General features: G+C 41.5%; 2 protein-coding genes across 16 annotated transcripts in view; one reads left to right on the forward strand and one right to left on the reverse strand.

Moving 5' to 3' along the window:
- The window catches only part of CREM (cAMP responsive element modulator), an 85,513-nt gene extending 79,693 nt beyond the window's left edge, over nucleotides 1–5,820 (reverse strand). For 3 of the 13 annotated variants that reach the window (XM_077151977.1, XM_077151966.1, XM_077151940.1), the window contains exon 1: nucleotides 5,557–5,806. The gene's annotated coding sequence lies outside the window, so the exon portion shown is untranslated. Of the gene's footprint in view, nucleotides 1–4,306; nucleotides 4,827–5,556 lie in introns of those variants that run through there. The other 10 variants (XM_077151985.1, XM_077151974.1, XM_077151953.1 and 7 more) reach the window with 7 other exon arrangements.
- Nucleotides 5,811–16,845, forward strand: part of CUL2 (cullin 2) — a 167,674-nt gene continuing 156,639 nt past the window's right edge. Inside the window, exons 1-2 of one of the 3 annotated variants that reach the window (XM_077151922.1) lie at nucleotides 5,811–6,515; nucleotides 7,461–7,530. The gene's annotated coding sequence lies outside the window, so the exon portion shown is untranslated. The remainder of the gene's footprint in view (nucleotides 6,516–7,460; nucleotides 7,531–16,845) is intronic. The other 2 variants (XM_077151926.1, XM_077151928.1) reach the window with 2 other exon arrangements.

Genomic DNA, 16,845 nt, shown 5'->3' on the forward strand with positions numbered 1-16,845 from the left:
ATGGTAGTAATAGGAAATTATACCACTTAAAAATGTTTTGTACTTTTTTGTAAAGCAACACTAGAGTGACTTTCAAATAAAGATTGTAAACAATCTTAACGCTTCTGTGTAGAAATAGAAGCTCCCAGGAGCACTATCTATAAATAAGTATTTCAAATTCTTGTAAATAAGGTCTTTAATATTTCAAACATAAATCATAAATAAAAACAGGAGGTGAGGTTTGCCAATTAGATTAAAGTCTACTTCAATTTAATTGCTTGATATACCTATTATTATTTAAGAAATCTTAACTCTTTACTAAAATCACCAAACAATTAACTATTCAAGTGCCGCTTTCTTTTATAATTTCCCTCCACCCCTGTCTGCCTTTGGCTATTTTACAGTCAATGAACAGCAGAATCAGCTGTTAGGGAGAAATGAAATATGAAATTCAAATAATCATGGTTTATCTCCACTCTAATCTCTACCATCACTTGAAAATCACACATAAATCCCACAAATTTTTATAGTGGAGTTATTTGCTTGACTAAAGAAGTCATTGTAGGGTTTTTCTTTTCAAAAGCATGCTTCATTACTGAATTTTTAATGTATTCCAAAATACTTATCTACACATCAGGTATAAATGCATTTAATTACTAATTAGTGAATCTGGAAAAGGACAGAGAAGACACTTGAGTTAGCTAAAGTTCAGAGAAATGAAATACAACGTATGATACTTACCTAGATTGGTCCTATCTTGAGTCTCAACAAAACCGGTATTTTTCTAATGAAAATGAAATGCCTAATTAAGTTAAATTCAACTCTTCTACTAATTTTAAATGGAATAAAAGCATCCCAGTGTCTATATACATAATATGGATCTTTTGTCTGTGATATAGTTGCCCCAATTCGAGAGCTGGAATCTTTAACCATCATTAATTATGGCATATAAATTCCTGTTAAAAACATTTCTAAGCAAAACAAAACAAAACAAAAAAAGTGCTATCAATGAAAAAACTCGAGGCTCAAAAATTGAGGCTCTTTTAAGATAACAAAACTGGATGACATTTTGAGTTGAGATCACCTTAACTTTAATGCTTCACCAAAATAACTTTAAAGAAACTGAGTTTTTGTAAAAATTCTTTAAATAATATATTAGAATCACATATATCCCACTATTAAAATTTCACAGGATTTTATTTTGACATTTTAATTGGCCTGGTTGTATCATTCAACAGGCCTTGTTAAAAAGCATGCATGGAGACCGTCTGCACTTTGGAGAACCAGGAGCCTTCAAAAGAACCTGAAGGAATTGCTAGAAAGGTTTCTCAGCACAAGCATTTCTTTCCTTATCAGTGAGAGTTTTTTTAAAGCAATCTTTAAGCAAAACTCCACAAAACTTCCCATAAAACCAGTCTGCTTACCTCCTATTTATAAAATTTATTTCAAATACATCTTGCTGGCAGTCTCCTCTAACACTCCCGAGAAGGTCAGTCATGAGATACACAAAACAGAGATCGTTTTATTTTTTACACTTTGCTATAACTGATTTATACAAATAGGACTTGAGATGTTTTCAAGACAGTAATATCAATTACCGACTCATGCATCAACAAATAAAAAGGGTACTATCAAGATAAATTTCCATTGATGTCATTTTTAAGTTTTTGTCTTCATTCTCTTATTCTATACTGGATATCCTAGAGACACAAAAAAAGGAAACCTGGGAGTGGAAACATTTACTTTTAATAACAGCATACTCTGTGGATATTTTATTGTGCAGTTTCCATGGTAAAACATATTTTAAATGCCCTTCTATTCTTTAAAAGTAAATTATTATGGAATCTTGAATAGGGCCTGAGATTTGGTTGGTCTGCTCAGGTAAGTGGATTTCTCAATAAATCCCAGAGTACTGTGGGCAATGAATAAAGAAATATTCGCAAAGTCCGCTTGGCAGACTGGGGAGAAAGGAGGAAATATTCAACTTCCTCATTTGGAGAATTTCTGATACTCTTGCAAGCAGTGGAGACAACCAAATCAATAGGCCAAGCCCTCAGTCTTGGGGTTTGTTCCTATGGAACTTATTCTTGCAAGGGATAGGCTAAGCCTACTTAAAATTATACCTAAGAGTCATCCCCAGAGAAACTCTTTTGTTGCTCAGATGTGGCCTCTCTGAGCCAACTCTGCAAGTGAATTCACTGACCTCCCTCCTACGTGGGACATGACTCCAGGACGGTGTAAATCTCCCTGGCAACGTGGGACAGAAATCCTGGGATGTGCTGACACCTGGCATCAAGGGATTGAGAAAGCCTTCTTGCCCAAAAAGGGGAAGAGAGAAATGAGACAAGATAAGATATTCAGTAGCTGAGAGATTTCAAACAGTCCAGAGGTTATCCTGGAGGTTATTTTTATGCATTATATAGGTATTCTTCAGTTTATGGTGTATTGGAGTGGTGGAGGGAAGTACCTGAAACCATTAAGCTGTGTTCCAGTAACCTTGATTCTTGAAGATGACTGTATAGATATAATGTTTACAAAGTGACTGTGTGACTGTGAGAACCTTGTATTTGATGCTCCTTTTATCCAGGGTATGGACAGATGTGTAAAACAAAATGGATTTAAAAAAAATAGGGGAGACAAAGGTTAGAATGAATTGAGTATATGGAAATACTAGTGATCAATGAGAGGGGTGAAGTGTATGGCATGTATGAGTTTCTTTTTTCTTTTTATTTTCTTCTGGAGTGATGCAAACGTTCTAGGGGATGATCATGATACGAATACACAACTATGTGATGATACTGTGAGCCACTGATTCTGCACCATAAGTGGAATGTATGTGTGTGAAGATTTCTCAATAAAAATATTTGAAAATTATAGCAAAATTAAAACTAAAAATTGAAAAATAAAAAATTAACCTAGCAATTAAAAACGTTTATTTCTTCCTATGTGTAACAGATGAGATACATTTTCCCTGGAATCTGTATTTTTAAGTTTCCCTACTGATAATATTGATATCGAAACTGTATTTGATACATGATAACTCTTCTCAAAGTAGGTTTCTCTACATGGAATCTAGCTGTTTCATAACGTATAAACCCTTAACAAAATTCAGACATTTCAGGCTTATTTCCTTAGCAATCAATGCTGACAGTACATCAAAATATCAATGGCTTAGCTAAGTGTTTGCATTGTTCAGTTTTAGTTTGAGAAATCTATATAGAAGGTACAAGACATGTGAGAGCTTTCCAATACATTATTCCAACAATAAAGCTGGCTCAATTTTCTGGCCCAATGTTTACTTGGAGAAAATATAAATTTGGACAGACTCAGAAATGGTTAGCTGTACCGGTAAAGATGTGTCCAGGATTCCTTATGTCTATTAATAATTTGAAACCCTTCCTTAATTTTCATGAAATGGCCATAATTCTAAAGACGACTTCATATGTCAATGATGCAATGACTCCCCTCAATAGGAAAATAGAATACAGTAGAAAACCAGAAGACCTACGGGACCTGTTTCTTGCTAAATTCATCAGTAGAAGCAAATTTCAGTAACAATGCAAAAACAAAGACTAAAAAAGCTCCTGTATTTATACATTTAATAAAAATTTATTCACATTGTCTTACAAAAATAGGGATACAAAATACCAGTGTAAATACATGTGAACACTCAACCAAATGATTCCACGCTGACCATTAACTCACTAGGAAAGCATATGCTTACACTGATCCCTTCAGAGTCACCAAAAATGTCTGTGATTATCAACACTTAACATGAAAATACTTTGTTTTACTCATTCATATCAAAACCATTTAAATATGTCTTTTTAATTGTATTTGGATCAATAAGTAATTCTTTAAAAATCATTTTTATTAATACTTAATTAGCATTTATTGGTCAAAACATTGTTTGAAATTTACCTACCTCTGGGAAGGGGGAATTTTTTTTTAAGTTACTTTTAAATTCAAAGATTTAAAGGCTGCTATTATTTTATTATGTGGAAAGAAACTTGTAACCCACGAAAGAGGATCAACAGTAGTAAAAAAATGTAGCATCCACAAGGAAAAAAATTGTAACTGTTTGAAATAAAAAGTTATTGATCAGTCTTGGAGATATTGTGTACACCTTTGTTTTTAACAATACAAAACAGCTGCAAATATACTGAGATCATGATCTAAAATCGTATTTCAAAAATCATGACATTAATCATAGGCATTTGAATTTGAGTTTTAAACTACATATTTTCAGGTTTTCTTGGTGTTAGTTTTTAATAACTACAAGACAGAGAACACGAATAATTAATGTAACCTAATACAATTTTCATACCTGATCTGCGCCTCTAGGATTATATTCAAGGGAAGGTGGTTGCACTCCATCAGTTTAGCAAATAAGCAGAAACTTGATACAAATCACGTAGGTAAGCCACACTGTAAGAAAGGCTCTTAAATTTTTACTCAGACTTCCGGGCTGACCATGTAAGTCAAAATTTCTGAAAATTTGACTGCATTATTTAACACAACGCAGAAAACGTCTAAGTGGTTGCCAATTTAGAGCTCTGGTATACACGTAATGGATAGCAGGATGAAGAACTATGCTGAATAATGCACTTATTCCCTACTCGACAGGTTCTAGGAACCTTGCTAGGTGACCCTAAAAGGGCAAACATCAGAACAAGAGAAACTGCGCTTTCTACCAGCTGGAACGGATTTGTTCCTCCTTCACAAGCAGTATCTCATCAGACCTATCGTGTCCGGACTCAAGAGATTCAATCGCGATGCCCCTCTTACTCATATTTCAGAAGAAATGGGTCACGTCAATTCATTTCTAGACCGAGTACATAAAACTGAGACGAAGATGTTATTAATCGTCGGCTGCGGTAAACAAAACCAACATTCGCAATTCTCGTTTCTTTTTTTTTTTCTTTTCTCCCCCTTTCCAAAGAGTGAGAACCGCATTCATGAGAGCAATAAGGCTTTTCCGACTTCTCCCAAGTTCAGAAGAAGTCGAGGAGGACTTAGAAATCTGCCGAGCCCGTTTCAGGCCTAGGAGAGTTATCTGATTAAAATTAAAGCAACGAGCGAGCCAACTGGAGGAACGAGGTGGACGAGGGCGCTAAAGCGGACGCGCTGCGCATCTCCACAAGGGCCAGGGGGCCGGGCGAGGTCGGCCTGCGGAGGCTGCGGGCTCCAGTCCTGGGCCGGGCGGCTGGTGGCGTCTGGCAGGAGGCGCCGGACTCGGAGCGGGAAGCCCCCGGGGCCGCCCGGCCGCCGAGCTGGGGACGAGCCACGTCTGGGGCCGCGGTGCTCTCGTCGGGGCTGGTCTTGCTGGCGGGCCCGGAGCACGGCCCACCTCGGTCCCGGAGGCCGCTCCCGCTGGCGACCGGGTTGGACACCGGCCGCCGCCGCCGCCGCCGCTTCCTCGGCGGAGCCCGGAGCCCGGGTGCCCGCCAGCCAACCCGCCGCAACCCCAGCCCTCCGGGCCGCGGACCCGGGCTCCGCTCCGCCTCCTTCCTCCGCCTCCTGCTCCCGCGTCGCCGACTCCTAGGTCTCTAGGTCCGGGGCAGACGCGCAACTTACCCGCCGCGATGAGTTTACGTAGCGGACCTCGTCACTGATTACGGACGGGAGGAGGTGGGGACGCCGAGCCGGGCCCGCCGCTCAGGAGCAGCGCTGCCACCCAGCAACCCCGCGCTGGCGCCGGCGGCGGACCCACGTAGCCCCCACGTCAGCTCTGATGCGGCAGCCGCAGCCTCTTCGCCTAGTCGTCCCCAAATGTAGCGCCGACGCCGACGGAACCGCGTCCCCGCGCCCTGTCCTCCCCTCCCCCACTCGGCGACCGCTCTCCCCGGGAACGCCCGGAGGGGAAGTCCAGGCCTGAACTCCGCCCCCTGCCGGCCGCCAGCGGGAGTGCGGCGCTAACAATCCAACAATTAAATGGAACGGAAGGGGGGGGGCCCTACGCCGCGGCTGGGAGGAGGAAACTGACCTGGGGGTGGGGAGGAAGCCCGGGCGGGGGTGGAGCCGAGGGGCGGCGCTGGGAACCGGAAGCACCCCGAGCGATGCTGGAAAAGTGACTTGTTGCACACCCGCTAGCGGCCTACATTTGTGTCGAGAAGTCATCTTTTTTCCCGGCTGGCAGTCGCTGCAGCCCCGGTCAAGGTCTGTGGCCATGGCGGCTCGGTCCCGGGTCAGCAACACGTTGTGACAGGAGCGGGCTTCGGGAGAGCGCCGCGTCTCCCGCGACCGGTGACTGGTCCACCGTCCTGAGGAACGTCTGGGGCCTGCGGGACCCCTGCTGGACGCGGACCCCTCCCGGAAGTCCGGCTGCCCGCCTTGTCCTAGCTTTCTGCCGCTTCCCCGGTGACCTTGGCACAAGTTGCTCTTCCCAGTGTTTCACTGTCGCAGAGAAACGATAGTCCGCACTAAAAGATGTGACGGAGGAGAGTAAGGTTTTCTCTTAATAAGCAAAACCCCTGCCTATAAAGGAGGAGAGCTGAGTTTTCAGCCAAGTGGAAATCTTGGGCTTTCAAGTTAAGGTTTGTGAGAGGAACGTTTCTAGACCTGTTGTAAACTATACACCTATTTGTATATACTTAATAGGATACTACGTCGTCTTTAACACTGGTGTAGTAGGCTGTCCAAAATTTAGAATATTGAGCCTAAAAATAAACCGTTTACACTTAGGAAAAAGTAAATTCCTAACAATGATTGAAAACCCAACTCTGTGATAGTCAGGAATTCACGCTGGAAACCTCTGTCAAGGTCAACCCCTTCGGTACACTCCTTGAAGAGTTGCTGTGAAAATAAAAGCATTTATCAGTGTAGTGCAGGCAGAGAAGGGAAGCTTTGTGAGATATTGGGGAAAGTCCGTGCAGGTTCGGAAAAATGCTGAACTCTTGAGCGGTAGGTTTTGACCAATCTGGGCCAGTAAACTAAGCAGAGGTAAGAGAATAAGTACCCGGCAAGTTCATTTCCCTTTTGGCACAGGCAGAATTGTGTAGCAACAATGCTTGTCCCCACCTTTTAAATATTAATTTCTTATTGAGGAACATTAGCAAATTAATAGAAAGTCAAAATAAATACAAAGTTAACCACATCCTGTTTGAGTGTGTAGTTAGACGAGGCTGACACAGAAAATGTATCCATAAGTAATCAGTGCAGCTCATTTTAGCCCAGAAAAAAAATGGGTCATTAGGAGGAAAGAAAACTAAAAAGGGCTGGACTACTAAATCCTGAAAAATTATACTATTCATTGTTATGAAGGTTGATCAGGTGATAGAAGTCTAGTTAAAATGATTTAGGAGAAATTGTGATAATTTCTGTTTCCGAAAGACTGTTCTCCACCTACTTGATTATTCCTAAATTTCCTTAATGAAGGATAAATTATATAGTTAGATTTTGTTAGAGAAAGTGCGTAAAATGGAAGTATGGAGTGGTAAGTGACATATACTAAGATGTTAATGTCATATCGAATCCTCAAGGGCAAAGGAAGAAAAGTCCGGAAGACAGTGCCTAGAATCTCCAGGGAGAGGACAGAAGTTATCAGGAAAGGTAAATGCAGTTTCCTATTGCTGCTATAACAAATTACCACAAACTTGGCGTCTTAAAACAACCCAAGTTATTATCTTACTATTTTGTAAGTCAAATGTCTGACACAGTTCTCACTGGGCTAAAATCAAGGGTTGGCAGAACTGGAGGCTCGTAGGAAAGAATCTGTGGCCTTGCCTTTTCAGCTTCTAGAGGCGGCCGGGATTCCTTGGCTAATGGGTTTCTTTCTTCCTCAGTCTTCAAAGCCAGCAACAGTTGGTAGGAGTTTGGTTCATGTTACCATCTATTTGATTCTCTCCTCTCTCTCCTTCTTCCACTTATAAAGACCTTTAAGATTATGTTGCCCCACCTTGATAATCTGGAGTAATTTCCCCAATCTCAATGTCATTTTATTAACAATATTAATTCCATCTATAACCTTAATTTCCCTTTGCCACCTGTCTTTGTTTGCCAGGGCTGCTGTAACAAGTACCATAGACTAATTGGCTTGAACAACAGAAGTCTATTGTCTCATGGTTCTGAAGGCTAGAACTCTGAAATCAAGGTGTCATCAGGGCCATGCTTCTCTTAAAGGGAAGAATATCCTCCATATCTCCCCTGGCTACTAGTTTGTTACAGAATAGCTCAGTCTCTGGCTCAGTCACATGGTCATTCCTCTCCCTGTCTCTTTCTCTGTGTCAGAGTTTCCTTGCTTGTTAGAATACCAGTCTGATCAGATTAGGAACCACCCTACTCCAGTTTGGCCTCATCTTTACTAATCACACCATCCTATTTCCAAATAAAGTCATAGTTACAGGACCAGTGATTAAAATTTAAACGTCTTTTTAGGGGACACAGTTCAATCCTTAACACTACATAACTGTTATAGTCACAGGTTATAGAGATTAGAATGTGAACATTTTGGGGGACCATTTCTCTGCCTACCTGCAGGAAAGGATTCCAAAAGAAGCTTAAGTTCCTGAAGATAAACTACCCACCTCTCAGTATCATCTCTTCCAAAGCATTCAACCATTTGATAAGAAATTTTAATAACTGATGTTTCACTTTCCCATATCTATGCCTAAGTAAAGATTATAGTAATTTTTTTTTGCATGCTGTATGGTGGGGGTAGCATTTCACTCTTTTTCCATGTGACTATCCTGTTATTGCAGCACCACTTGTTGAATGTGGGGAGAGGGATAGGGTGGGGGGTGGAGCAGAAAGTGCATGGGCTGGAAATAAAACCTGGGTCTCCCACATGAGATTGTAGTAATTTTTAAAATGGGATATCAGGGATTAAGAAGAGCAGCAAGGTTATATTCTCATTTTCTACCATCAGCCTGGGTAGTGCCAGTGTCCTCATAATTTGCACTGAATAGAACCTAGTCTGTATCCAAGACATATCTTTGTTCAAATCTGATTTTCATAGATCACTTTCAGAGAACTGTGTTCATAAAAATTGTCTCTATCATAGAAGAGCAATTGTATCAAACCAAAAGAATCAAAGCCATGGCAATTTCTTGTTTTCAACATCTATTTTACAATGTTCTGTTTACTACCATAGCAGAAACTATGCCTTTATTTTTAGCATCTGTGCTGGTTTGAAAGGAAGTATGCCCCCTAGAAAAGCCATGTTTTAATCAAAATATCATTTTTTGGTAGAAATATAGATTTTGAAGATACCTCTGATGAGGCCTTAGACAGAAATGAGGCACGTGTTACTAGAGACTGGAAGGTCCCCCAAAATGTTCACATTCTAATCTCTATAACCTGTGACTATAAACCTGTGTCCTTGTTTTAAAATGGCAGATAATCTGGCAAAGCTGATTAGTGGCTTTGGCTGGAAGGCAGATTTTAAAAGCCGTGGACTCGGATATTTAGCAGAGGAGATTTCCAAACTAAATGTCAAAAGTGCAGCCTGGTTTCTCCTTGCGGCTTATAGTGAAATGAGACAGGAAAGAGATAAGATGAAAACCGAACTCTTGGCTCTCTCCGCCGGACCGCCGCGCGGCGCACGCGCCCCGCAGCAGCCGAGCCGCCCGACCTCCCTACCCCCTCTCTCTCTCCGCCGGACCGCCGCGCGGCGCACGCGCCCCGCAGCAGCCGAGCCGCCCGACCTCCCTACCCCCTCTCTCTCTCCGCCGGACCGCCGCGCGGCGCACGCGCCCCGCAGCAGCCAAGCCGCCCGACCTCCCTACCCCCTCTCTCTCTCCGCCGGACCGCCGCGCGGCGCACGCGCCCCGCAGCAGCCGAGCCGCCCGACCTCCCTACCCCCTCTCTCTCTCCGCCGGACCGCCGCGCGGCGCACGCGCCCCGCAGCAGCCGAGCCGCCCGACCTCCCTACCCCCTCTCTCTCTCCGCCGGACCGCCGCGCGGCGCACGCGCCCCGCAGCAGCCGAGCCGCCCGACCTCCCTACCCCCTCTCTCTCTCCGCCGGACCGCCGCGCGGCGCACGCGCCCCGCAGCAGCCGAGCCGCCCGACCTCCCTACCCCCCTCCTCCCCCTCCTGCTCCGGCTGCTCTCCAACCAACACGGTGCCCTCTTCCCCCGCCTTCACCGTGCTCCTCCGCCACCAGCCTCGACAGCCTTGCCGCCCTCACCTTTCCTCCTCCAGAACAACTACTGGGGGAGTGGAGATAATACAGAGCAGCTCCCGGAGCCACGAGGGAAATCAAAGGGACAGCGTACCCCATCCTGGAACGGCTGACTATCTGGGAGAACCAGCTCCGGTGAGATCACCAAGGGGCACGGGCTTTCCTGGGTGGGACAGCCAGCGACCGGAGTCCCTCCCTTCCACCTTCCCAGGCCAGCTGGTAGAATTGGACAGGCGGTCCCCTTAGGCCGCGGCGGCTGGTGCCCCCACCACACGAGGCCCCCCGGAAAAACTGAGATAGTTGGGTCGGAAATCCCCAGACTGCGGAGAACAGTGACCGGGGGATCCCTTCCAAACACGTGACTCCCCCGTCGGCTGGGAGCAGTGCACTCTCCCGGGCTGCGACAGCTGGCGCCCTCCCGCCACGCTTGGTGCCCCGGGCCGACTAGCTAATTTAGCCGGACGCTCTCCTGTGCTGCGACAGCCGGCGACCCTCCCCGCGTTTGGAACCCCGGGCCGGCTGACATTCTTCCAAGACGCTTCGGTTGCCGAACCTCCCCTACGGCGAGAGTTTTCCAGAGTTGAGGGACCCACAGCAACTTTCGCTGGTGGAACCCACAGACAGGCGTGTGCCACGTGTGCCACCTACTGGGCAGGATAGGAAGAACAGAACCCAGAGACTGCGCAGAAAAATCTTTCAACGTTCGGGTGGGGTCGAACACCCGGGGAAATCTGACTAAATGCCCAGACGCCAGCAGAAGATAACGGATCACGCTCAGAAAATTGAACATATGGCCCAGTCAAACGAAGAAACCAATAGTTCAAATGAGATACAGGAGCTGAAACAACTAATGCTGAATATACGAACAGAAATGGAAAACCTCTTCAAAAACGAAATCGATAAATTGAGGGAGGACATGAAGAAGACATGGGCTGAACATAAAGAAGAAATAGAAAAACTGAAAAAACAAATCACAGAACTTATGGAAGTGAAAGATAAAGTAGAAAAGATGGAAAAAACAATGGATACCTACAATGACAGATTTAAAGAAACAGAAGATAGAATTAGTGATTTGGAGGATGAAACATCTGAACTCCAAAAAGAAACAGAAACTATCCGGAAAAGAATGGAAAAATTTGAACAAGGTATCAGGGAACTCAAGGACAATGTGAACCGTACAAATATACGTGTAGTGGGTATCCCAGAAGGAGAAGAGAAGGGAAAAGGAGGAGAAAAACTAATGGAAGAAATTATCACTGAAAATTTCCCAACTCTTATGAAAGACCTAAAATTACAGATCCAAGAAGTGCAGCGCACCCCAAAGAGATTAGACACAAATAGGCGTTCCCCAAGACACTTACTAGTTAGAATGTCAGAGGTCAAAGAGAAAGAGAGGATCTTGAAGGCAGCGAGAGAAAAACAATCCGTCACATACAAGGGAAACCCAATAAGACTATGTGTAGATTTCTCAGCAGAAACCATGGAAGCTAGAAGACAGTGGGATGATATATTTAAGTTACTAAAAGAGAAAAACTGCCAGCCAAGACTCCTATATCCAGCAAAATTGTCCTTCAAAAATGAGGGAGAATTTAAAACATTCTCAGACAAAAAGTCACTAAGAGAATTTGTGACCAAGAGACCAGCTTTGCAAGAAATACTAAAGGAAGCACTAGAGTCAGATACAAAAAGACAGAAGAGAGAGACATGGAGAAAAGTGTAGAAAGAAGGAAAGACAGATATGATATATATAATACAAAAGGCAAAATGGTAGAGGAAAATATTATCCAAACAGTAATAACTCTAAATGTCAATGGACTGAATTCCCCAATTAAAAGACATAGACTGGCAGAATGGATTAAAAAACAGGATCCTTCTATATGCTGTCTACAGGAAACACATCTTAGACCCAAAGATAAATATAGGTTGAAAGTGAAAGGTTGGGAAAAGATATTTCATGCAAACAACAACCAGAAAAGAGCAGGAGTGGCTATACTAATATCCAACAAATTAGACTTCAAATGTAAAACAGTTAAAAGAGACAAAGAAGGACACTATATACTAATAAAAGGAACAATTAAACAAGAAGACATAACAATCATAAATATTTACGCACCGAACCAGAATGCCCCAAAATACGTGAGGAATACACTACAAACACTGAAAAGGGAAATAGACACATATACCATAATAGTTGGAGACTTCAATTCACCACTCTCATCAATGGACAGAACATCTACACAGAGGATCAATAAAGAAATAGAGAACCTGAATATCACTATAAATGAACTTGACTTAACAGACATTTATAGGACATTACATCCCACAACAGCAGGATACACCTTTTTTTCAAGTGCTCATGGATCATTCTCAAAGATAGACCATATGCTGGGTCACAAAGCAAGTCTTAACAAATTTAAAAAGATTGAAATCATACACAACACTTTCTCGGATCATAAAGGAATGAAGTTGGAAATCAATAATAGGCGGAGTGCCAGAAAATTCATAAATACATGGAGGCTCAACAACACACTCTTAAACAACAAGTGGGTCAAAGAAGAAATTGCAAGAGAAATTAGTAAATACCTAGAGGCAAATGAAAATGAAGACACAACATATCAAAACTTATGGGACGCAGCAAAGGCAGTGCTAAGAGGGAAATTTATTGCCCTAAATGCCTTTATCAGAAAAGAAGAAAAGGCAAAAATGCAGGAATTAACTGTCCACTTGGAAGAACTGGAGAAAGAACAGCAAACTAATCCCAAAGCAAGCAAAAGGAAAGAAATAACAAAGATTAGAGCAGAAATAAATGAAATTGAAAACATGAAAACAATAGAGAAAATCAATAAGACCAGAAGTTGGTTCTATGAGAAAATCAACAAGATTGATGGGCCCTTAGCAAGATTGACAAAAAGAAGAAGAGAGAGGATGCAAATAAATAAGATTAGAAATGAAAGAGGAGACATAACTACTGACCTCACAGAAATAAAGGAGGTAATAACAGGATACTATGAACAACTTTACGCTAATAAATACAACAATTTAGAAGAAATGGACAGGTTCCTGGAAAGACATGAACAACCAACTTTGACTCAAGAAGAAATAGACGACCTCAACAAACCAATCACAAGTAAAGAGATTGAATTAGTTATTCAAAACCTCCCTAAAAAGAAAAGTCCAGGACCAGACGGCTTCACATGTGAATTCTATCAAACATTCCAGAAAGAATTAGTACCTACTCTCCTCAAACTCTTCAACATAATCGAAGTGGAGGGAAAACTACCTAATTCATTCTATGAAGCCAACATCACCCTCATACCAAAACCAGGCAAAGATATTACAAAAAAAGAAAACTACAGACCAATCTCTCTAATGAATACAGATGCAAAAATCCTCAATAAAATTCTAGCAAATCGTATCCAGCAACACATTAAAAGAATTATACATCATGACCAAGTAGGATTCATCCCAGGTATGCAAGGATGGTTCAACATAAGAAAATCAATTAATGTAATACACATATCAACAAATCAAAGCAGAAAAATCACATGATCATCTCAATTGATGCAGAGAAGGCATTTGACAAGATTCAACATCCTTTCCTGCTGAAAACACTTCAAAAGATAGGAATACAAGGGAACTTCCTTAAAATGATAGAGGGAATATATGAAAAACCCACAGCTAATATCATCCTCAATGGGGAAAAATTGAAAACTTTCCCCCTAAGATCAGGAACAAGACAAGGATGTCCACTATCACCACTATTATTCAACATTGTGTTGGAAGTTCTAGCCAGAGCAATTAGGCAAGAAAAAGAAATACAAGGCATCAAAATTGGAAAGGAAGAAGTAAAACTATCACTGTTTGCAGACGATATGATACTATATGTAGAAAACCCAGAAAAATCCACAACAAAATTACTAGAGCTAATAAATGAGTACAGCAAAGTAGCAGGCTACAAGATCAACATTCAAAAATCTGTAGCTTTTCTATACACTAGTAATGAACAAGCTGAGGTAGAAATCAAGAAACGAATCCCATTTACAATCGCAACTAAAAGAATAAAATACCTAGGAATAAATTTAACCAAAGAGACAAAAAACCTATATAAAGAAAACTACAAAAAACTGTTAAAAGAAATCACAGAAGACCTAAATAGATGGAAGGGCGTACCGTGTTCATGGATTGGAAGACTAAATATAGTTAAGATGTCAATCCTACCTAAATTGATTTACAGATTCAATGCAATACCAATCAAAATCCCAACAACATATTTTTCAGAAATAGAAAAACCAATAAGCAAATTTATCTGGAAGGGCAGGGTACCCCAAATTGCTAAAAACATCTTGAGGAAAAAAAACGAAGCTGGAGGTCTCGCGCTGCCTGACTTTAAGGCATATTATGAAGCCACAGTGGTCAAAACAGCATGGTATTGGCATAAAGATAGATATATCGACCAATGGAATCGAATAGAGTGCTCAGATATAGACCCTCTCATCTATGGACATTTGATCTTTGATAAGGCAGTCAAGCCAACTCACCTGGGACAGAACAGTCTCTTCAATAAATGGTGCCTAGAGAACTGGATATCCATATGCAAAAGAATGAAAGAAGACCCATCTCTCACACCCTATACAAAAGTTAACTCAAAATGGATCAAAGATCTAAACATTAGGTCTAAGACCATAAAACAGTTAGAGGAAAATGTTGGGAGATATCTTATGGATCTTACAACTGGAGGTGGTTTTATGGACCTTAAACCTAAAGCAAGAGCACTGAAGAAGGAAATAAATAAATGGGAGCTTCTCAAAATTAAACACTTTTGTGCATCAGAGAACTTCATCAAGAAAGTAGAAAGACAGCCTACACAATGGGAGACAATATTTGGAAATGACATATCAGATAAGGGTCTAGTATCCAGAATTTATAAAGAGATTATTCAACTCAACAACAAAAAGACAGCCAACCCAATTACAAAATGGGAAAAAGACTTAAACAGACACCTACCAGAAGAAGAAATACGGATGGCCAAGAGGCACATGAAGAGATGCTCAATGTCCCTGGCCATTAGAGAAATGCAAATCAAAACCACAATGAGATATCATCTCACACCCACCAGAATGGCCATTATCAACAAAACAGAAAATGACAAGTGCTGGAGAGGATGCGGAGAAAGACATCAGACACTTATTCACTGTTGGTGGGAATGTCAAAGGGTGCAACCACTGTGGAAGGCAGTTTGGCGGTTCCTCAAAAAGCTGAATATAGAATTGCCATACGACCCAGCAATACCATTGCTAGGTATCTACTCAAAGGACTTAAGGGCAAAGACACAAACGGACATTTGCACACCAATGTTTATAGCAGCGTTATTTACAATTGCAAAGAGATGGAAACAGCCAAAACCTCCATCAACAGAAGAGTGGCTAAACAAACTGTGGTATATACATACGATGGAATATTATGCAGCTTTAAGACAAGATAAACTTGTGAACCATGTAATAACATGGATGGACCTAGAGAATATTATGCTGAGTGAATCCAGCCAAAAACTAAAGGACAAATACTGTATGGTCCCACTGTTGTGAACGGACATTCGAGAATAAACTTGAAATATGTCATTGGTAACAGAGTTCAGCAGGAGTTAGAAACAGGGTAAGACAATGGGTAATTGAAGCTGAAGGGATACAGATTGTGCAACAGGACTAGATACAAAAACTCAAAAATGGACAGCACAATAATACCTAATTGTAAAGTAATCATGTTAAAATACTGAATGAAGCTGCATCTGAGCTATAGGGTTTTTTTTTGTTTTTGTTTGCTTGTTGGTTTGTTTGTTGTTGTTGTTTTTTACTATTACTACTACTTTTATTTCTTTTCTTTATATTGACATTTTATATCTTTTTCTGTTGTGTTGCTAGTTCCTCTAAACTGATGCAAATGTACTAAGAAACAATGATCATGCATCTATGTGATGATGTTAAGAATTACTGAGTGCATATGTAGAATGGTATGATTTCTAAATGTTGTGTTAATTTCTTTTTTTTCTTTCCGTTAATAAAAAAAAAAAAAAAAAAAAAAAAAAATGATCTCCGCTTTTACAGACAGGAAACTGAAGCGGGATGACTAAGTGAGCTGGTTGATTTTGAATTTATTGTGGACTCTGTATGCATCTTTGCACTATGCTACAAAATATTAATCTTCATCAATTTTTGTCCGCAAGGCCAGGCGAAGTGTGAGGTTTTGGTCTACCTCACACATGGATCATCCACTTAATTTAATGAGATGTTGGGTCAGGCCTTATATAAACAGTTTTTCAGGAAGAGCAATGGCACGCACGTGCTTGACTCTAGGTTAAGTTATTACCAGTATTATTCGATTTGTTAGTTTCACCTTAATTTGTTTTGGCCAGCACAGACATGTTAGCACTAGCACACTAAGAGTCTACCTGATTAAGATCACCTGAAATCCCTATCGATTGGAAATAAAAGTGAAAATAACAAACAAACAAAAAAAAAAAAAAAAAAAAAAAAAAAAACCGAACTCTTGGATACAAAGAAACCAGAAATTGAAGTTCTGGAAAATTCTGGGCCTCCAGGAAGGGAAACTCCAGAGAACAGTGCCCCACATGAGGTCTTGACCAAATGTGGAAACACTCAACCATTTCAGAAAGAGCCAGGATCGGACATGGAGTTATCCAGGAAGGATTTGTGGAAACTCCTTATGTCTGATGGACATGATCCAAGGC

The sequence above is a fragment of the Tamandua tetradactyla genome, chromosome 1, assembly GCF_023851605.1.
Source record: "Tamandua tetradactyla isolate mTamTet1 chromosome 1, mTamTet1.pri, whole genome shotgun sequence".
Taxonomy (NCBI): domain Eukaryota; kingdom Metazoa; phylum Chordata; class Mammalia; order Pilosa; family Myrmecophagidae; genus Tamandua; species Tamandua tetradactyla.